This window comes from Aethalodelphis obliquidens, unplaced genomic scaffold, assembly GCF_003676395.1.
Source record: "Aethalodelphis obliquidens isolate GAN/ISIS:26980383/991018 unplaced genomic scaffold, ASM367639v1 scaffold34, whole genome shotgun sequence".
In the NCBI taxonomy this organism is placed as follows: domain Eukaryota; kingdom Metazoa; phylum Chordata; class Mammalia; order Artiodactyla; family Delphinidae; genus Aethalodelphis; species Aethalodelphis obliquidens.
Window position 1 is genome coordinate 12920543 of NW_020837978.1, and position 22799 is coordinate 12943341.

The following is a 22799-nucleotide window of genomic DNA, read 5'->3' on the forward strand; positions in this document are numbered from 1 at the left end:
ACCTCCCCCTCCTCCCAGAAACATCTGGCCTCTGGCCCAGAGGCTCAGACGTTGCTGCAGGTCTGAGAGAGGGTGGTGTCCTCCCAGACTGGGCCTCAGCTCAAAGGTCTTCCCAGGGCTCCCTGGCTCCGTCTACTGGTGCCAGGATGCACCTGCTGCTCTCCTCTTCAGAGGTGGCATTTCAATGTGTGGAGTGGGGTGAGGAAGAGACTAAACAAGCCAAATCAATTGTTTGGCATGGAGGAGGAAATACAACCCCAAAAACTGCTGCTTTGTTTTAAACTGTTCACTCGAGTCTTAAAAATTGCTTGTGAATACCTCAGTCTTTCTGAGTCTCATCTTCCAAAAGCACAACTGGAAGCTCATTGGTTTCACGAGGTTTTCCCCAGAAGGTGGAGGGAGGCCTTACACTTGAGCCCAGAATCCCGAGGTATCTCTTCTCTAACAGTCACCAAGAGACGGACCATACAGTTCTTGCACACATGTCTCAGTAAATGGCAGCTCCATCCTTCCAACTGCTCAGGCCAAAAAGCATCTTGACTCCTCTCTGTCTTTCACACCCCACATCCAATCTGCCCCAAAATCCAGTTGGCTGTCCCTTCTGTATCCAGAATCTGACCATTTCTCACCATTTGGGCTGCTACCACTGGAGATGAACCACCACCACCCTTCATCAGGACGATTGCACTGACCTCCTAAATCATCTCTCTGCTTCCACCATGTCCGGCTCAGGCCATAGTTGAGCATCTGCATGAGGTGATGCCACAGCTCTGCTCCAAAGCATCTGATGTCTCTCTTCCACTTGGAGTCAGAATCAAAATCCTCCCATGGCCTCCAAGGCCCCACACAATCAGGGTGCCCTCTGTCTTCCAGATCCCATGTCCTCTCTCCCCTCCCTCCTACAGCTCCAGCCCCAAACAAGCCAGGTGCTCCCTTGCGTCAGGGCCTTTCTACTTGCTGATCCCTCACTTGGAATGCTTCTCCCTGAATATCCACATGGCTCACTCCCTCGCCTTCTTCAGTCTTCTTTTCTTAAAAAAAAAAAAGCAAACTAAAAACCTCCCAGGGGCTTCCCTGGTGGCGCAGTGGTTAAGAGTCCGCCTGCCGAGGCAGGGGACACGGGTTCGTGCCCCGGTCCGGGAGGATCCCACGTGCTGTGAAGCGGCTGGGCCCGTGAGCCATGGCTGCTGGGCCTGTGCGTCCGGAGCCTGTGCTCCACGACGGGAGAGGCCGCGGCGGTGAGAGGCCCGCGTACCGCATCTGACCACCCTACTTAAAATTGTACCCCGACTTTCCTGATCCACCTTGCTCTGCTCTATTATTCCATCAGTATATTACCTTAGAACTTTCAGAGTCATTTCCTTTAGTTTGTTTACTGTCAGGAGAGCAGAGGTTGTGTCTGTCTTATGCACTGATAAACCTCAAACATCTAGAAGAGTCCTTGGCACATGACAGACACCCACTAAAGATTCATCAACCATTAAATGAATTAATGAATCAGTAATATTTTTCAGGACCTACTATGTGCAAAGCCTTAAGCTCCAACACAACAATTCCCTCATTAGAAGCTAATCCAAAACCAATGCATCTTGTCCACACTATGGTAGATGTTCTGTTTACTTGATCTTTGACTTAATTATATCTGGTATACCTATTAAGACTGAGTTGGAATGAGCTGAATTTCACATTCAGACTCAGATTTGTGAAGAACTTTTAAAACACAAAATTTGAAACCAGAATTGAAAATCATGTACAAACGTGACAGCAAGTTTTGAGAACAAACAGAAAGTAGCACAGCTACAGCTTCCAATAATCATCATTTTTAAAAGCTACCATTTATCAAGCTCCTATTCTATGCCAGGCAACATGGTAAGGGTTTTGCACGTGTCGTTTCATCTAAATCCCCACCACAGTCCGGTGAGGTGAAGATCATGCTTCCCATTTCTTAGACGATCAAACTGAGGCTTGGAGTTTAAAGGACCTGCCCAAGGTCCAAGGTCACCCAGCACTGGTTTCAAGGTGAAGTTATCCACCTACGTAGCCTGAGAATTTTTAACAAGTCATTACCTGAATGAAACAGGCCAGGTGGAGTCATAACACTGCAGTGTAATATTGTAATATTTTGGCTAAAGCAACATTTTTAATACTAATTTCTATTAGATTTTATTTTTGAGTGAATAATACATGTATCTCAGAAATGAAAGCTAGTGATTCTTATTGAGGATTGAATATTCCTACATAAACCAAGTGGCTTCAGAGCAACCTAACTGGTTACCCAACTAACAAAACTATACTCCAGCTTATGACTTTTTATCCACACTGCTACACGGCTGGAATGACTCTCACTTGAAGTCCATGGTCACATTCAAGGACCCTTTCCTATTAGAAATTTTGACTCAAATCTGGTACATCCCACTATAGTAAGGTCAAAATAGATTGTAAAGGGCCCACATGAATTCCCATAATTGAAGGACTTAATTTCCTTTCAGTTGACCTGTGTTTGACTTCTCTTGTTCCACCCTTGAACTTCCCAGAGGCCACTGTGACCAGAACTCAGGTGTAGGATCTGAAAGTAACCTGGCCACACAAAAAAGTATAAAACACTACCACCTCTTCACAGACTCACTCCACTTTATATTTGAGGGAAACGATCCTGGAAGCGGAAATACTTCGAGAGTTCAACAGTCTGGGAAATTTAAAGGAGGGGGAAAAAAGCCCTGCATTTCCAAAGATCTGAAGACAGAACTCTGCTCTCTGAGGACAGCAGGAAGTAAGAAGACCCGATTCGTGGCTTCAGGAGAGGAAAAGAAAAGAGCCCCACAAGGAAACTACCAACAGATGGTAAATACATTTTTAATTCTTCTGTCATACTGTGTGGACTTGTACACATTTGTCCTGCTGTGTTAGGCTCCCAAAATAGCTAGCCATGGAATTGCAGAACAGTTCGGCTGCAATTTGAGATTTAGGAAACCGTGCTGGCTGACAAAACAGGAAGGGCTCATAGTAGGATGGAGTGGATTTGCTCCCAGTTTGCAGCTCCTCCATGTGGCATTCACTGTAGCTCTTCGTGCAGGAAGATTCTCTCACATGTCAGGTCTCATTGATGATGTCTTAAAACGTACTATTTCAAATTGTCCTCCGAGCTCTAGTTACAAGTATTAAACACTGACATGATCTATGTGGTAACTCTCAAAGGTTAAAAGGAGTATGATCCATTTACTTATGGATTCCAAATTTTCCAGGGAGCATCACAAACATATATGGCAGCCTGGAGCTCTATACTTAGCCATTCTCATACTTTTCATTTTGGCATAATGTTTCCATAGAATAGCATGGGAATTCCAATGCCAGAAAAAGGACCAAATATGATAATGGATTGCTCTAAGAGGAACCTAAGGAGATAGGATGCTAAAGCATAGTCAGTTGACTCCGCATCTAAGACGTGACCTGAGATGGGTACCAGGAAATGAGTTAGGTTCCCAGTCCCAACACCGTCTCCCAGTGCATCAGCAAGAAAGAAAAAGTGTTGATGAATCCAAGTGGATGTGGAATAATGGGGAGAGGGTGGTCTGTTACTTAATTGTGGTCTAGAAATATCACTTACGCAACTACTAGACCTGGAAGGATCCTTACAGAATCTAGTTCTTTTTTTTTTTTTTTTTTTTTTCATTTTATAGACAGGAATCTCCGCCAAAGAGTTGCAGGAAATTGGCAGAGATTATACAACTGGTTGATGGCAGATTCAGTACTGGAACCCAAGACATCTATTTCTCAGTTCAATGTTTGTTCTGCTTTAGCACCCACAGAAGGTGGACATTTCTGTGATAAGCAAGATCTAATTCTAGAAGACCTTTCTCATAGTAATCTTCACTCTTGGGTTTTTACAAAGCAAGATGATGGAATCTCTGACTGGCCTATGAATGTCTGGGAAACTGGTAGATATTCTTTATAGCTAAGGTTTCAGGCTTACATATATTTGTTAATTTCTGTTCTAAACCCCTGTGGATTGTGTCTAGATTATATAGCTATCACACAATCTGGCACAGCTGGGATCCTCTTGTCATGAAATAGCAGGGAAGATTGGTACATAGGGATTAAAAAGCATTGGCAAAAGAGAACAGGGAGTTTATGCAATAACTTCCTACCCTGAGCCTTTCTGGTCGAAGAATTTCTCCTAGCCTCGATTCAAGAGAAGGGTGGGTGGGAACGAAAGGGGATTTTTATGTTCTTAGTGAAAGAAAGGATACAAAAACACTTAAGAACTGCTCAATTTGATAAAATCTTGATTTTGCTTAGTTTAAGTTTCTACAAGACTGATTATATTCTTGTTCAAATGACCTATACGTTCATAGATAATTTTTCTAGTGGGTACATATGTTTACTAATAAAAACTATTCTCAATCAGCTATTTAAGAAATGTTATTTTTACCTTTTTTTTTTTTTTTTTTAAGAAAGCTAATCGGTACGCTTCATAGCTACTTTAGCAATAAGGTCTCCTAATCTGGCAGTTCTGTTCAGCATTTTGATTTGTTTTTTTCTGCTTGTGATTTCATCAATGTTCTTTTCTACTTTTGTGGTGGGGAAATTTTTACCTGTTGTGTTTAAACATGGCGTTCTCTGCTTTGAGAATCCATCTGACCATTTTGACCCCTCTGGCTAATTTTACTATCTCCGTTGTCTGGTTACAGATTTGTGGGTGGGGGAGGGTAGAATTAAGTGAATTCTTTGGAGGAGAGCAGTAATGAAGGCACACTTTAGGTTATTTCATTCCTGTGATCCAAATTTGATTATCTAGCTAATATCACTAGGGACATCTGCAGCTTTAATAATTACATCTCAAGGCCTAAAGAAAAAAAAGAAGAAGAAAAATTACATTTACTACACATTCACATGCAGCCTTTCAGAGAGTTACCATCTGAAAGCCTGTTTGGCTACTTTAGGAAAATAGATTGATATCAAGATTCTGCTTTAAGAGTTCAAGCTCAGTTGACGCTTTGTTCTTTAAAAAAAAAAAGCTAGATTTCAACAACTGTTTCGTGTAGAAGGGTTTAGCATTGCTTATCTGAAAGAGTAAAAAATCTAAGCTATTGATTCTACCTTTCCTTTTGGAGGACAGTTTTAGGATTTTTTTTCCCCTAGAAAGTTTTGAGGCTATGATTCATGTTAAAAGTGCCCTGTTCCATTATATACCAACACAGCTTTGAAGCTGTCTCTGCTTCTAGGTCAAGGGCTCTCCCTGTGGCCAGATGCCAGTTTTATCCTTGGACTCTCATGATCCTCAGAAATAAATCAACTTTCCAGTAAAATCCTGTGACAGCTCTGTTTTACATAAAAGTACGCAGCCTGGGGATGTGATACTGTTCTGTGTTTTAGATGGAGAAGAAGGCACAGAAAACATCCATTATCAATGAGAGACAATTCCAAGTGGAGCCATTATTACAGAAATCAGAGGGCAGCTGGGTCGGGGGCGGGGCAGAGGTACCACATTCATTCTCCCTGCAGCATCTCTCACCCAAAAGCTTATTATTTGTGCAGAAACAAAAATACAAACGACTGTAAAGTGTTCTAATCCACATGTGGCATGGGTCAGTACAGTCCATGAGTTGAAAAAGTGCTGAGTAGGTCAGCTATCTTAGGTCAATATTTCTTCCTTGCGGCAAGAAAAGAATGAACGAATTACTGCTACACATATCAACGCAGATGAATCTCACAATATTGGAAAATAAAGGAGGCTACACACAAAATAAGGTATGCTGTATATCGTTCCATTTCTATAACTTTCAAAACCACACAAGAGTAATCTATTGTGTTAAAACTAAATATATAGTTTCCCTTTGATGAGGAGGGAAAGGATTGTGCCAGAAGGGGGCATGAAGATGGCTTCTAGGGTGCCAGAAAATTCTATCTTTTGACCTGGGTGGTGGATACAGAGGTGGGTTCTCTTTGTGATAATCCATTAAGCCATACATCTGTGATCTGTGCCTTTTTTCTGTAAGAATGATTTACTTCAATTTAAAAATTTAAAAATAATATCCCTATTGGGAAAGACAAATTTAAGAAATATTAGAAAAGCATTTTGCCTAATTAAACCAATGGATATTTATTACAGAGAAACACAGAAAATTCAGATGAGTGAAAGAAAAAAATGCACAAAACTTCAGTGTAGGGCAATGGGGACACTCCTACACTGTTACAGGAAGTGTTCATTGCTACTGCAGTGTTCGGTTAACTCTCTGGCATTATCTATTAAAGATATGCATATCTGGTGACCCAGATTCCCACTCCTGGGTACATATCCAATAGAAATATGTTCATGTGAGCACCAAAAGAATAGCAACTCTATTCATGATAGCCCCAAACTGAAAACAGGCCAAACTACCCATCAGCAGTACAGTGGATAAAGTGTGGTATATCTAACCTTGGAATACCATACAGCGTTGAAAATGAATGAACCACAATACCCTTAGCATGGATGAAACTGAGAAACCTAATGTTAAAAGACCGAAAGCTAATGTTCAAAGATAGAGAGAAAAAAATCGTTATGTTCCCATTTACTTAAAGTTCAAAAAACAGGAAAAGATAAATACGTATAAGCATCAATATACACTTAGGTGGTAAAACTAAAGAAAAGAAAAAAAAAAAGAGGTTATCATAAAAGTAAGGGCAGCAGGGACAGAGTGGGTTGTCAGTGGGAAGGGGCGGATGGAGGGCCCCTGGGCCATATTCTGTTTATTGACCTGGGTAGTGGTTAAGCGAGGGTTCACTTAATAAAAATTTATTAAATTATACTTTTATATATCATGCATTTTCCCTAACATGTGTTGTATTTCACAATAAAAAGGGTATAAAATCACATGAAATCCAATTATTCAGAGATAGTTATCACTTTAACACCTGGATATGTATATTCCCAAACCTTCTTTAATGCAATATATACATCTTATCCACATTGCTTTGTAGCCTTTTTTTTTCTTTAATAATATAATCTCCCAGAAGAAACTCTTTGGGTTTTCTGTGTTTTTTTTCAATTCCCATTTAATTTTAACTAAAAGTAAATATCATACAAGCTTTATGCCCCTCTGGAAGGCTAAAGCCATGGGGTGTCTTTCAGGAAATTAAGTGGCTTTAACCTAAGCTACAGCGATTCATAAACCAATCTGCAGGATTTTGCCATAGCTCAGGGGAGACTTTTCCTTCTCTGTTAACAGTGCTGCTGCTTCAAAAGAGAAAAGCCTCTCTCCACCTCTTCAGTGCTATCTTTTCAAAAGGAAAGGCCAGGCAATGAGGGGAAAGGCTAGTAGGGGAGTGGTCCGGAGGCTTGGTGGGAGGAGGGGGTCACCCTAAAATGTATTCTATTACTCGTCATGCTGCGCCTGGCCTAGGAAACATTACAAAGTATTGAAATCGGTCAAAAAATGATCAGGGCACTTTTTTAAAATCCAGAAAGTAGTTCTTTTGCTTTTCTTGCCCTGGGGGCAGTAAAATTTTCTCCCCTCTGCCTGGAACATGCTGCCCTTCCCCCTCGCCCTTATCAGCAAGCATCCTCCACTGTTCTTCTTCACCTTTTAAATCATCTGCATATTTCATCCTCTTCATCTTGACATGGTTGAAGAAAACTTCTATGAGCATCCAAGCCTGGGCAGTGACCCCACGAGAGCCCCATGGCACCCTGGACTTACCACATTACAGCACTGGTCACCTTATTTTGCAAGTGCCTATTTTCCTGTCCACAAATACTCTGCTAATCTGTAAGCTTCATGCATGCAAGGACAGTGTCTGTTTCACCATCGTGACTCCAGTCTCTAGTACATATTGGCACCCAATAAATATAGTCATTGAATGGATGAAAAACAGTTGTGAAATGAGATGTGGCGTGGGGAGAGGAGTTGTGATTTAAACTCTGCTTTCCCAACTCACTTCACCTGTTGGTACACAAATGGCTTCAAAGAGTCCAGTCAAACGAACAGAGGATGGATGGTTCAAAACTCTAAAATCTACAACTGCTTAATTTCAAATACTAACTAGTAACAGCAGTTTGCATTTGTATCTTGTTTAATATTTCATTAAGCAGTTTCACATATTTCATACAATTCCAACAACAAATCCTCCGAGTTGAACTGGGGGAGCTATTAATATCACCGCTTTATAGATCGGAAAACTTCTGAGCGGGTTTAAGTAACTAGCCTCACATTATATGATTATTTTTTACTGTAAGCCAGGAACTGGCGACCCCTTAGGGCTGCAAGTGGAAACACATTCAGTGTATACCACGTACGGATATATATATCTATCTATATTTTGTACAGATATATTTTTAGGGAGTAGGGACATAAATATGTGACACCATTCTGATTTTTTATCTTTCAGAAGATATTTCCTTTTTTTCAAAGCATTTATTTTTTAAGCTTTATTTTTTTAATCACAAAACTAGCACATATTTGGTAGGAAAAAAAGCACAAATAAGAAAATCAAAATCACTTATGATCACATTGAATAGAATATCTATTGTTACACCATTTTAATAACTCTGACTACATATTAAGTCTTCAGCTTTTCTAGAGTGAGAACTCCCCTCCCACACTCTACTCTTTTTCTTTTTTCCCCCCACTCTATTCTTTTTTTTTAACATCTTTATTGGAGTACAATTGCTTTAAAATGTTGTGTTGGTTTTTACTGCATGACAAAGTGAATCAACTATATGTATACATATATCCCGATATCCCCTCCGTCTTACATCTCCCTCCCACCCTCCCTATCCCACCCATCTAGGTGGTCACAAAGCACCTAGCTGATCTCCCTGTGCTATGCAGCTGCTTCCCACTAGCTATCTATTTTACATTTAGTAGTGTATATATGTCCATGCCACTCTCCTCGTCCCAGCTTACCCTTCCCACTCCCCGTGTCCTCAAGTCCATTCTCTACATCTGCATCTTTATTCCTGTCCTGCCCCTAGGTTCTTCAGAACCTTTTTTTTTTTTTTAGATGCCATATATATGTGTTAGCATACAGTATTTGTTTTTCTCTTTCTGACTTACTTCACTCTGTATGACAGACTCTAGGTCCATCCACCTCACTACAAATAACTCAATTTCGTTTCTTTCTATGGCTCAGTAATATTCCATTGTATATGTGTGCCACATCTTCTTTATCCATTCATCTGTGAATGGACACTTAGGTTGCTTCCATGTCCTGGCTATTGTAAATAGAGCTGCAATGAATATTGTGGTACATGACTCTTTTTGAATTATGGTTTTCTCAGGGTATATGCCCAGTAGTGGGATTGCTGGGTCGTATGGTAGTTCTATTTGTAGTTTTTTAAGGAACCTCCATACTGTTCTCCATAGCGGCTGCATCAAATTACATTCCCAACAACAGTCCAGGAAGGTTCCCTTTTCTCCACACCCTCTCCAGCATTTATTGTTTGTAGAGTTTTTGATGATGGCCATCTGACTGGTGTGAGGTGATACCTCATTGTAGTTTTGATTTGCATTTCTTTAATGATTAGTGATGTTGAGCATCCTTTCATGTGTTTGTTGGTAATCTGTATATCTTCTTTGGAGAAATGTCTATTTAGGTCTTCTGCCCATTTTGGGATTGAGTTGTTTATGTGATATTGAGCTGCATGTAAATTTTGGAGATTAATCCTTTGTCAGTTGCTTCATTTGCAAATATTTTCTCCCATTCTGAGGGTTGTCTTTTCATCTTGTTTATGTTCTCCTTTGCTGTGCAAAAGCTTTTAAGTTTCATGAGGTCCCATTTGTTTATTTTTGTTTTTATTTCCATTTCTCTAGGAGGTGGGTCAAAAAGGATCTTTCTGTGATTTATGTCATAGAGTGTTCTGCCTATGTTTTCCTGTAAGAGTCTTATAATGTCTGGACTTACATGTAGGTCTTTAATCCATTTTGAGTTTATTTTTGTGTATGGTGTTAAGGAGTGTTCTAATTTCATTCTTTTACATGTAGCTGTCCAGTTTTCCCAGCACCAATTATTGAAGAGGCTGTCTTTTCTTCATTGTATACACTTGCCTCCTTTATCAAAAATAAGGTGACCATATGTGTGTGGGTTTCTCTCTGGGCTTTCTATTCTGTTCCATTGATCTATGTTTCTGTTTTTGTGCCAGTACCGTATTGTCTTGATTACTGTAGCTTTGTAGTATAGTCTGAAGTCAGGGAGTCTGATTCCTCCAGCTCCGTTTTTTTCCCTCAAGACTGCTTTGGCTATTTGGGGTCTTTTGTGTCTCCATACAGATTTTCAGATTTTTTGCTCTAGTTCCATAAAAAATGCCATTGGTAATTTGATAGGGATTGCACTGAATCTGTAGAGTGCTTTGGGTAGTATAGTCATTTTCACAATGTTGATTCTTCCAATCCAAGAACATGGTATATCTCTCCATCTGTTTCTATCATCTTTAATTTCTTTCATCAGTGTCTTATAGTGTTCTGTATACAGGTCTTTTGTCTCCTTAGGTAGGTTTATTCCTAGGTATTTTATTCTTTTGGTTGCAATGGTAAATGGGAGTGTTTCCTTAATTTCTCTTTCAGATTTGTCATCATTAGTGTATAGGAATACAAGAGATTTCTGTGCATTAATTTTGTATCCTGCTATGTTACCAAATTCATTGGTTAGCTCTAGTAGTTTTCTGGTAGCATCTTTAGGATTCTCTATATAGAGTATCATGTCATCTGCAAACAGTGACAGCTTTACTTCTTTTCCATTTTGGATTCCTTTTATTTCTTTTTCTTCTCTGATTGCTGTGGCTAAAACTTCCAAAACTATGTTGAATAATAGTGGTGAGAGTGGACAACCTTGTCTTGTTCCTGGTCTTAGAGGAAATGGTTTCAGTTTTTCACCATTGAGAACGATGTTGGCTGTGGGTTTGTCATATATGGCCTTTATTATGTTGAGGTAAGTTCCCTCTATGCCTACTTTCTGGAGGGTTTTTATTATAAATCGTGTGAATTTTGTCAAAAGCTTTCTCTGCATCTATTGAGATGATCACATGGTTTTTCTCCTTCAATTTGTTAATATGGTTTATCACACTGATTGATTTGCGTGTATTGAAGAATCCTTGCATTCCTGGAATAAACCCCACTTGATCATGGTCTATGATCCTTTTAATGTGCTGTTGGATTCTGTTTGCTAGTATTTTGTTGAGGATTTTTGCATCTATGTTCATCAGTGATATTGGCCTGTAGCTTTCTTTCTTTTCCCCACTCTATTCTTTATCTTCAAATTTTTCTGAGCTATTCTTGGCCATTTGCTCTTTCATTTGAATTTAAGAATTAGGTTTTATTAAAACTCTGTTGGGATTTTTATTGGATTTGCATTCTTTTTATAGATTAATTTGAGTAGAATTGAAGATTTTACTATATTGGTTCCTCTCTTTCATAAACACAGTATATTTCTCCATTAATTTATGTCTATTTTAATGTCTTTTTTAAAATATGGAAAGCTTCAGAAATTTGTGTGTCATTTTTGCACAGGGGCTGTGATCATCTTCTCTGCACTGTTCCAACTTTAGTATATATGTTGTCAAAGCGAGCATTCAGAAGAAATTTCTTAACTGTTGGATTATATGAGGAGGGAAAGGCCACATATTCTTTTTGCTCTTTATGAGACTGAAAAAGAGATTAATCTGGAGTAATTATTTCTCTCAAACATAAAAGCATTTAGTTGTGTGCTGACAATGGGGAAAATGTTTCTGGCTTTTGCTATCTTGCCCCTTCTAGTATCTAAACAGAAACTCTTTTTCTATTGATGGTCTTGACAGAGCAGTGCAGCAGGACAAAGGGGTTGGGAAGACAGGGGAAAAGAAAAGGAAAAGAAGATGGCGAGATATGACTAGGAAGAGGGCTGGGGAGGAGGGACAGCTGATTGGGCAGGTGAAATGGGTGGAGAGCAGTGGGGGCGGGGGGGGGGGGGAGCGCATGACAGCAAGTGTGGATTCTCTGAGTTTTGCTTTTCTATAAAACCAGCAGTATCACTTGGGATCTTATTAGAAATTCAGAATAGTGGCCCCACTCAGATTCACCCAATCAGAATCTTCATTTTAACAAGATCCCCAGGTAATTCTTATGCACATTAAAGTTCCAGAAGCTCTTAGTCGCCCCCAACCAGTCTGAGCCAGTCCTGATTGGTGTCATCAGCCTTAGACCTATTAATAGACAAAACTGGTTTGGTTGCCTAGAGACCCGGAAATCTGGTTCCTCCTGTAGATGCTGAGTCTCAGAGTTCTCTTACCACTTTGGCCAAAGCCTTGGAACTCCAGTTGGCCTCAGTTTCTCTGCTACGCATGTCAGTTCTCAGCAGGGATTGGATCCTAGCCCTGGACCCCAGCTTCCTCAGCTCGGGTCCTCGTGCTTTGCCAAATTCTTGCTCTGCCCATTCCTCTGGGAAGCAGGATGTACTTTTCTACTCCCTTCTCAGCTTCTGCTGGGGACCTGCTGTGACTGGACCAATCACCTGCAACTGTGCCTGATTTTGACTATTGTCACCAGGACGTATTCCAAAACTGCTGGCAGAGAGGATGCACTCAGATATCCTAACAGTCTGGCCCAATCTGTGTTCGTCATGCCCTGTGACCGCTGCACACTGGTCTGCCTTGCTGCCTCCTGGGGATGGGCCAGCTTCTGAAGACAAACGCTCTGTCCCCTCTGTCACACTGGATCTTGGCTTCTTCCCCCTTCCCATGGCCTGAGCTGATGTGGTCCCAACCTGCCTTGCACACCAATGTCTCCTACAAAAGAGAAGGAGGCCAGCAGAGAATGAGGGAAGCAGGCCTCAGCCCCTTCTCTCTCTTAACTTCTGTAACACTGGGACTTCATGGCACGGCTTGTGTGTAGACCTTGAGATTCCAAGCGTTGCCCTTGGAGCCCTTCAGGTAAAAGATATCCTAAAGGTCCTGGACGACTACTGACTACAAACGGGCCCAGTGGTTTTGCATAACTGGTACTTTTGGGTCCTTTTTCCAAGGTGGAGAAAAATCTCTGTGGCCTGACTTACTTTATCAAAACAGGCCAATCCACATGGAAGCTCAATAATTTCCCTGGTTCCCATATAACCATTTCACTTGGACTGATGGTGTTACACGTCCTGCCATGCTCAATTTATTGTAGAACATTATACAAACCGTATCACATCCGCTACCGTGTTTTAAGCCAGCACAAAACGGTATGAAGTTCACAACAATCAGGTTGGCCGTCAGTTACAGAGGCCAATTTTTATATAAAAATTACTCTCCACTAATTAATAGACCACTGACTATATCTTTAAGACTGTTGCATCATTTCTATTCCTAAGAACTATTCTTATGGTGATTAAAAAAAGAAAAAAGAAGACGACGAAAAAGAAGAAAGAAAACAGAAAGAAGTGTGGCAGCGCCCACAGGAGCTAAGTAATGGTGTGGGTGTTGTTTCCGTTATTACATACGTAACACTTTCACAAGAATCAAATGTCTTACAAAAGAAAATACAAATTGCAGTAAAGAGGCGATAACACAGTAAGACACAAAGAAAACAATTACCCAAAGGAAGATTTAAATTTGGCATCAATCGTCTGCAGCAAAAGAATGGATAAGTACCCACTGACTCTGTACATACAAAGGTAGGCACGTGGCAGCATTTGCCACAGTCAGAAAAGAAGTTCCATGTAAAGTAGAAGGAGAAGTAGTAATTTAAAATGTCTCAAATCATTTTGAATAAGAAATACATACTATTTAATGAAGTCACTCCAAGTTTCCAAAGTTGCATGACAATCTCATTGAATGAGCAGAGATGGATAAATATATGATTTTCCAAAAAGCAGTCTTGGCCAAGCAAAATCAAAGGTCCAGGAAGAAGTTCCTCAAGATTAGCAAGAGGATATGGATAGGAAATAGACCTATTCATTGCACTTTTCTGAAGGTCCAGATTTTCTCAGGATAGACTTTATTGATAAATCATGAAGAAACTGTATTTGAAGTTAGTATAAAACAACCAATTTTGGGCTTCCCTGGTGGCGCAGTGATTGAGAGTTTGCCTGCCAATGCAGGGGACACGGGTTCGTGCCCCGGTCTGGGAGGATCCCACATGCCACGGAGCGGCTGGGCCCGTAAGCCATGGCCACTAAGCCTGCACGTCCGGATCCTGTGCTCCACAACGGGAGAGGCCACAACAGTGAGAGGCCCACGTATGGCAAAAAAACCCCCAAAAAACAAAAAAACCCAATTTTGATGGATAACATGAAAACTCTCCTTTAGTTGCTTTCAGTTTTATGCCTGATGTTATGTCATTATTTGAACAGGGTTCCAACAAACCATTCAAACTTTTGGAAAAGGGGAAACCTGGTACGGGGGGGAAATACTCTCAGGAAAACTGTCTAACATGTTGCAGAGGCTTAAAAAGTGATGAGTATATACAACAACACATCACTACTAGTGCTATGATAACTTTAGTATGTGCAGTTACGGTCAAACCACTCAAAATTACAATGTCATTTGTCTTCTTTGTATCTCTTTTGTTTTTACAAGTCACATGGCAAAATCAACAAATACTACATCATCCCTCTGAGGATTCAGCTGTGGAAGAAGCATCTGCTAGCTCATCTCTAGGGTAGCTATTATTAGCTTGCTTTGATTCTCTCATACGATACGTACCCATGCTTATTAAGCTGTTTGTTTGCCTCCTTTGTCATATTCCTCTATGATTATGACTACCGCTATGCAGTGAACTCCAGTGCAACCCAGAGGTACCCATTTCCATAGGCCTTTCCAAAATTGATGCAATCTCCCTAGTTTTAAAAACATTATTTGGGGGGGGGGAAAAACCATGCAACATCATATTTGCACTGATATTAAACCTTTCTATAGAAAATATTACAGTACCTGTACTGGATTGTATAGTGTTACCCCCACCCCGCAGATCCATGATCACTCAGAACCTGCGAATATAACCTTATTTGGAAATAGGGTCTTTGCAGATGTAGTCAAATTAAGATGATGTCATACTGGATTAGGGTGGGCCCTAAATCCAATGACTGGTGTTCTTATAAGAAGGTTCTGCAGAGACACGGATGTACAGGAAGATCATCAAATGAAGACAGAGGGAGAAATTGGAGTGATGCAGCTGTAAGCCAAAGACTGACAGTAACCATAAGAAGCTAGGAGACAGGCTCAGTACAGATTCTAATCTCAGAGCCTTTGGGGGGATGTAGCCTTGCTGACACTTTGATTTTGGACTTCTAGCCGCTAGGACTAAATTTCACTTGTTTAAACCACCCAGTGTATGGTATTTTGTTGTGGCAGCCCTAGGAATCTCCAGATTATGCAAGTAAGTACTTTAAATTACATAAAGACTTGATATTAACTTTCCCTTAGATGATGAAACTAGGGGAGGAAAAGGCTACTTGTCACGTGATATGGCAAGTCTAGACCAAAGATGGGATTAGAAACTGGTCATTCTGGCATCACAAGGCAGGTAGAACTGTAAAAGACTGAAAGTTTCAGGTAAACCACTAAGACATTGATTTCACATTTTAAAGTGAGGTATAAGACCTCCATGTTGCAAAATTTGCAACACAGGTTGTCAAAATCTGATTACATGGCTTTTCAACCCCTTACATATAATAAATACAAAATACATTAAAAATGAAAACTAGAGATTCGAGGTGAGGGTTTTTTTGTTTGTTTGTTTGTTTTGCGGTACGCGGGCCTCTCACTGTTGTGGCCTCTCCCGTTGCGGAGCACAGGCTCCGGACGCGCAGGCTCAACGGCCATGGCTCACGGGCCTAGCCGCTCCGCGGCATGTGGGATCTTCCCGGACAGGCACGAACCCGTGTCCCCTGCATCGGCAGGCGGACTCTCAACCACTGCGCCACCAGGGAAGTCTGTGAGGGTTGTTTTGTATAGAGTCGTCTGTGGGCTGGGTGTCCTCCCCCCAACCAATCTTTCTAAATCTCTGGGGGCAAATAAAATGTGAGTGGTTCCATTGAATCAGATGTGGGCCACTCACAAGAGAAAGCAGACATGGGGTTATCTTGCATCCTTTCTTTTTTTTTTTGGCGGTACGCGGCCCTCTCACTGTTGTGGCCTCTCCCGTTGAGGAGCACAGGCTCTGGATGCGCAGGCTCAGCGGCCATGGCTCACGGGCCTAGCCGCTCCGCGGCATGTGGGATCTTCCCGGACCGGGGCACGAACCTGTGTCGCCTGCATCGGTAGGCAGACTCTCAACCACTGCACCACCAGGGAAGCCCTTGCATCCTTTCTAAGAGGGTCATTTGGATGGGTAACCAGATGAACAAAAATATGGAGCTGGTACCAGATACCTGGGGTCCCAGGAAAGAGTAAGTGATTGGCCATGTTAAGATGTATCCATTCATCTGCAGGGAAATCCAGGTGAGAGAAGCCCTACCCTGGAGCATCTCCGGAAAACTCATATAAACCAACAAGAGAGGCAACTTGGTATATCTGTCAAGGCCAAAGAACTCTGATACTAGCTCGTCACACAACCACCAGGCAAGTAAGAACTTTCTTGCTCCCCTCTCCTTATCTTCCTCCCAGTAATCTAACCACAGAGAAGTGTGCAGTCACCTTCTGAAAACTGCAGGGGGCAGGGATCAGAAAAGAAAGGGCACATGGGTTGCTCTCCTAACCCAGTTGTGGCTCTTTGTAGGAGGCTGAGATGGGGATGGGAGAAACCTGTCGATGTTTTTACTGTGACATGAATCCAGACACGTTAATTACTGACCAAAGGATATATTTCCTGGAAGTGACTAGAAGAATAAAAATTTGATCTAAATTTCACCCAAGAGCAGAGAAAGTGCTAACTCTGTGGAATAAATCTGAAGTGTTGCTTTATGATTGATTACATCCTATGAGTCACACTTGTTCAATGTAACAGTTACATAACCATTTCTAAATGCAATTGAATGGAGCAGTTCTTATAGAACCTTCTGTAGCGTTTTCCCCTATGAAGTCACCGTGTTTCTGTCTGAAATCTGGAAAATTATATGTCAAATTGTCCTCAAAGAGAATTTTGTCCTTTTTACTTATTGTTTATGAGCACTTACGAAATTTCTAAACTGAAAAGCATTATATGCTTGGTACAGATTGGGTGTTCAATAAATGTTGAATTAACAAAGAAATGAATGGGCAGTGAAGAGAAATCCTGATTGCCTGGGTTCTTTATAAACCCAGGCTATCCTCAGATTTCTTTACGGTAGAGTAAGAACTATCCCAGGTTGGTGATTTCTGAGACATTCCAACCAGTCACTTATGGTCTCCTTACATGGAATTATAAAACATTAGCGTTAGAAGGACACTTAGGAGGTGATTTAGTCCAACCCTTTCATTTTACAGATGAAGGCCCAAAGAAGTGAAATAATTTGATTAAGGTCACCTTTTTCTATAGTATCAGTGCTAGGCCTGGAGACTCTGACAGCTGACTCATTGATAGTGACATTCCTTGGTTTCTGGGCCTCTTGATAGCTTGGCTTTGGTGGAGTGATAGCTTATGTTCTCTTGTTAGTTTTTTCATCAGTAAATCAGAAGTTGCACCTAAGAAGCAAACATGAAATATCTACTTGTGCTCAGAATTGCACCTATACTTGGAATAGAGTGAGGAGTGAGGACCACCTACTGCCCTCAAGGAGCTTATAGCCAAGTGGGGGAGACCGACAAGTAAAACACAACTATAATGAAGTGGGCTAAGTGCTATGAAAGAAAGAATCACAGTGAGCTACTTAGAAAAAGCACCTCATCCAGACTAAGGGTCATGGAGGGCTTGTTAGAGAAGGTGTCATCTGAGTTGAGTCCTGAGAATGAGGAAGTGTTAATAATCATGGTGTGTTTGGCAAACCCTGAGGATTGTACTATGGAGGTATCACTGAGTACAAAGGGGTGGGAAGAGAGATGGGTTAAAGAGATAAGCAGGAGCCCAAACATGGAGGGATTTCCATGCTATAGTAAGATGTGTATACTTTATAGAAAGTCTATCAAAAATGACTGAAGTATTTTTTTGCAGGGGACTTATGAGGCCTGATTTCTGCCTCAGATATAACAGTCTAGCTACAGAATGGGGAACAGCTTTGAGTGGGATAATGTAGGCAGAGAGGCCAGCTGGGAAACTATTGAAATAATCTAGGTAAGAAAAAATGGCAGTAGAGATGGAAAAGGCAAAAGAATTTCAGAGCAATGTGCTAGGGACTGACTTGTGTACCCCTCTTCCCCTAAAGCCCAATGTGACGGTATTTGGAGATGGGGACTTCGGGAGATAACCAGGTTTAGATGAGGTCATGCAGGTGCCCCCCCCCCCATGATGGGATTAGTGCCCTTATAAGAAGAAACACCAGAAAGCTTGCATTCTCCCTTCACCATGTGAGGGCAAATTAAGAAGGCAGTCCTCTACAAGCCTGGAAGAGAGTCCTCACCAGAAACTGAACATGCTTTGATTTTGGACTTCTAACCTTCAGAACTGTGGGAAAATAAATTTCTGTGTTTAAGCTAGCCAGTCTGTGGTATTTTGTTATGGCAGCCCGAGCTGAGTAATACACAAAGGAAGTTGAATGAAGGATGTGGTGATGTATTAGATGTAGGGAATAAGGAGAGTGAGGAGCCAAGGGTTGGATGAGTGTTCAGACTTACTGTGTAAAGAGGGAAGCCTAAAAAAGGGAACACTGGCAGAGAAAGGGGAAACTTGGTAGAGACCAAAGAGAGTAGCCAGAGAGATTAAGGGAAAACAGAAGAGGCCAAGAGAAGGGAGGTTTTTTTTTTTAAAAAAGAAGATAATGTTCAATTGTGCAAATATTATAAAGATGTCAAGGTAAGGTTGAAAGGTGTCCGCTGGCTTCTGTGATAAATGCCTTTGGAGACCTTGGCAAGAATTGTTTCAACACTGTGAGGGCAGATATGATACCACAGTTGATTGAGGAGAGAATGAGATGTCAGGAAGTATAGACAGCTAGTATAGAAAGCACATTTAAGAATCCTTGCTTTGAAATGAGGAAGAGAAGTGGATAGGTAATGAGAAGGGAAGGAAGCAAGGGGGATTTTTTTAATGATATAAGCTTTTTAGGAGGGATGACGTTGAGGACATACTAGAAGAGAGGCAATAATTGATGAGCAAGGCTACTGAGTGTGCAGGCCACGATGGGCTACATAGCTCAGATGCAGAGACTGGCTTTAGAAGGAGAGGCTTCATCCTCCATCATGGGAGGAAAGTAAGAATGAATGCAGATGTGTGCAAGATTGTAGGTGCAGAGTCAGTCCTACCTGATGGCTTCCATTTTCTTTTTGAGGTAGCAGGTGAGAGTGAGTGAGGTAGGTGGTGAAATGTTAGGAAAGGGGATGGAGGAGGTGGCTTCAGTGACTTGTGTGAGGAATGAGAGAGAGAAACAGAGGGCTGACGATAAACACAGTAGGCATGGCTGGCAGCATGGGGGCAATTGGAAATTTTATACCATGGAATTTTGGTGCACCAATTCCCTCCACTGTGCAATTTTTCTTCTTCATACTTAGCTGCCTAAACATAGAAGAAGGCAGAGAATTACGCTGTTACAAAGTTTGGGTTTTGCCAGTGAATGAGAATGAAGGACAACGGGAAGAAAGTTGAGGAGGTCAAGGAAATAAAAAGTTAGGAGCTCAGACGATTTCTACTTCTAGGGATATGGAGTAGACGTATTTTCCCCATTCTTCCTGCTACGTATAACTAACAAAATGCTGGATATTATATACAAAACAAATGTAAAAAGACTGAAAGGTGAAGCAAAGAAAGCAGACCAGCTAGGGATCTTGAGAGTGAGGAGATGATACAGTGGTGAGTTCCCTGGGTTTTCCTTTTGTCTCATATATTGCAGACTCAGAGTGGAAGAAGGTGGCAATCCACAAACACAGACAAAAAGGGCCCCAACAAAGGTCTGCTTTCTCTAAGGACAGGAGAAAGGCAGTCTAGGAAGATAGAAAACTTTTAGACAATAAAAGCTTTACCAGCACCAAACATTACAGAAAAAATACTGACCCCACCTTCACCAGCAAAGGCTGAATTGGGGGCCTAGACTTCCACAATCACCAAGCTGTAACAAAACATCCTAACCCCTTTGCTGGAATTTCATCCTTGCTGGGTGGTAGCTCCTCCTCCTGACCCCCCTACTCCCTAGCTCTGGTATTGGTTGAGACCAGATAGGGAGCACAGACTAATACTCTCACCCTGAAGTAACAAGGCATTCTTCCCTCTCCCCACTGGGGTGGTGTCAGAGAACGCCTAGGAGTAATGAAGAGCATCCTCCCTTGACTGTCAACAGAGGCCAAGTAGGACCTGAACTTCTACCCTCACCTGGCAGTAATGAAGCAGTGTCTACCACTCCGTCCCCAGCAAGAGCAGTGTCAGAGGAAGCCAGCTAAAACAGAAGGTTGAAATAAGATCCAAAGTCTCAAAACATATATCCCAAATATCCAGGTTTCAATAAAAATTACTTGTCATACCAACTGTATTAGGTCCCTAGGACTGCCATAACAAAGTATCACAAATTCGATAGCTTAAACAACAGAAATTTATTCACTCACAGTTCTGGAAGCTAGAAGCCAGAAATCAGGATGTCAGCAAGAACATATTCCCTCTGAAGTCTCTAGGGAAGAATCCTTCCTTGCCTTTTTCTAGTTTCTGATGGCCCCTTCCATTCCTTGTAGCTGCATCACTTCAATCTCTGCCTCTCTCATCACATGGCTATTTTCCTTACGTGTGTGTCTGTGTGTTCTCTTTTTATAAGGACACTAGTCACTGAATTTAGGGCTCACCCTAATATACTATGACCTCACCTTAACCAATTACATCTGCAAAGACCCTATTTCCAAATAAGGTTACATTCTGAGGTTCCAGGTGAACATGAATTTATGGGGAACATTATTCAAGCCACTACACCATCATACCAAGAACCAGGAAGGTCTCAAACTGAATGAAAGAAAACAATCAAAAGATGGCAACAGCTACATGGGAGATATGTTAGAATTATTCGACAAAGATTTTAAAGCATGATAAAAATGCTTATATGAGCAATTACAAAAACACATTAAAAAAAGAAGATCTCAGCAAACAAAAAGAAGATACAAGAAGAAACAAATGGAAATTTTAGAAGAGAAAAATACAATAACCAAAGCAAAAGACTCAGTAGATGAGCTGAAGAGTAGAGAGGGCAGAAGAAAGAATCAGTAAACTGGAAGACAGAATAGAAATTACCAATCTAAATAACAGAAAGAAAATATGCTGAAATAAAAAATGAACAGAGCCTCAGGGACCTGTTCTATATAATAAAAGGTTTAACATCCATGTCATCAGAATGTCTCTGGAAAGACAGGAGAGGAGAGGGAGGACTGAAGAAAGTTCTCCCAAAAATAATGGCTGAAAACTTCCCAAGTTTGTCAAAAGATATAAATCTATAGATTCAAAAATCTAAGCGAATCCCAAACAGGATAAATCCAAAGTAATCCACCCTAAGGCACATGATAGTCAAACTCCTAAAAACAAAAGATGAAGAAAAACATCTTGAAAAACAGCAAAAGAGAAACACTGTACCTATAGGGGAAAAACAATTCAAACGACAGTGGATTTCTCATCAGAAATCATGTATCACAATATTTTTAAGTGCCAAAAGAAAAAATCCTATATCCAGAAGTATCCTTCGTGAAATGAAGACACTCTCAGATGAAGGAAAACTAAAAGAATTTGTCACCAGCAGACCAACCCTGAAAGAATGGCTAAAGGAAGTTCTCTAAACATCAGGAAGAAAGAAGGAGCCAGTAAGCAAAAATATGGGTAAATATAATAGGTTTTCCTTCTACTCTTGAGTTTTCTGAATTATGTTTGATTGGAGAAGCAAAAGTTATAATACTGTCTGGTTCTAAATATGTGTAGAGGAAATAAGAAAATTATATATATATATATATATATATATATATTTAACTTTTATTATATATGTTACAAATATTTTTTCCCAACTTGTTCTATATATATATATTTGTTCTTGTTGTTGTTTTTTTATCTTTTGGCTGCACTGCACAGCATGTGGGATCTTAGTTTCCCAACCAGGGATCGAACTGACACCCCCTGCATTGGCAGCGCAGAGTCTTAACCACTGGACCACCAGGAAAGTGCCAGAAAATTATATTTTTAAAGGGGGAGAGTAAAGGGATGTAAAGGGAGGTAAGGTTTCTATACTTTACTTGAACTGGCAAAATGATGACACCAATAGACTGTAATAAGTTATGTATATATAGCATAATACCTAGAACAACCACTTAAAAAGCTATACAGCGAGCTTTAAAAACACTATAAGTAAATCAAAATGGAATTCTAAAATAACCAACAGGAAGGCAGAAAAAAGAAAACAAGAAATAAAGAGAACAAATAGAAAACAAAAATGAAATGGCAGACTTAAGTCTGAATATATCAATAATTACATCAAATGTAAATGATCTAAATAGAGATTGGAAGAGAGGATCTTTTTAAATGACCTGATTATATGCTGTCTATAAGATAAGTTCACTTCAAACATAACTCTAGGCGGGTTGAAAGTAAAGTGAGCAGAAAAGATATATCATGGAAACGTTAATCAAAAGAAAGCAGGGATGGTATATTAACATCAGATAATGCAGACTTCAGAACACAGAAAACTACCAGAGACAGAAAGGGACATTATATAGGAATCCAAAATGTCTATGTACCAAGCAAAATTGGGTATAAACGAAAAGATATTTAGACTTATCCACAATTATATTTGGAGACTTCAAACCCTTTTCTTAACAACTGGTAGAACAGGCAGGCAGAAAATCAGCA

At 40.7% G+C, this 22799-nt stretch overlaps 1 long non-coding RNA gene and 1 other non-coding gene across 4 annotated transcripts in view; one reads left to right on the forward strand and one right to left on the reverse strand.

Annotated features, from left to right (window-relative positions):
- LOC113631773 (uncharacterized) overlaps window positions 1-21872 on the forward strand; it is a 30082-nt gene extending 8210 nt beyond the window's left edge. For 2 of the 3 annotated variants that reach the window (XR_003437564.1, XR_003437566.1), the window contains 2 exons: window positions 2535-2841; window positions 16360-21872. This is a non-coding gene — a long non-coding RNA (uncharacterized LOC113631773). Of the gene's footprint in view, window positions 1-2534; window positions 2842-3677; window positions 8313-16359 lie in introns of those variants that run through there. The other variant, XR_003437565.1, reaches the window with a different exon arrangement.
- Window positions 11439-11545, reverse strand: LOC113631878 (U6 spliceosomal RNA). Its single transcript, XR_003437593.1, has one exon. It is a non-coding gene; the product is annotated as a U6 spliceosomal RNA (small nuclear RNA).
- Window positions 21873-22799: the final 927 nt, after the last annotated feature.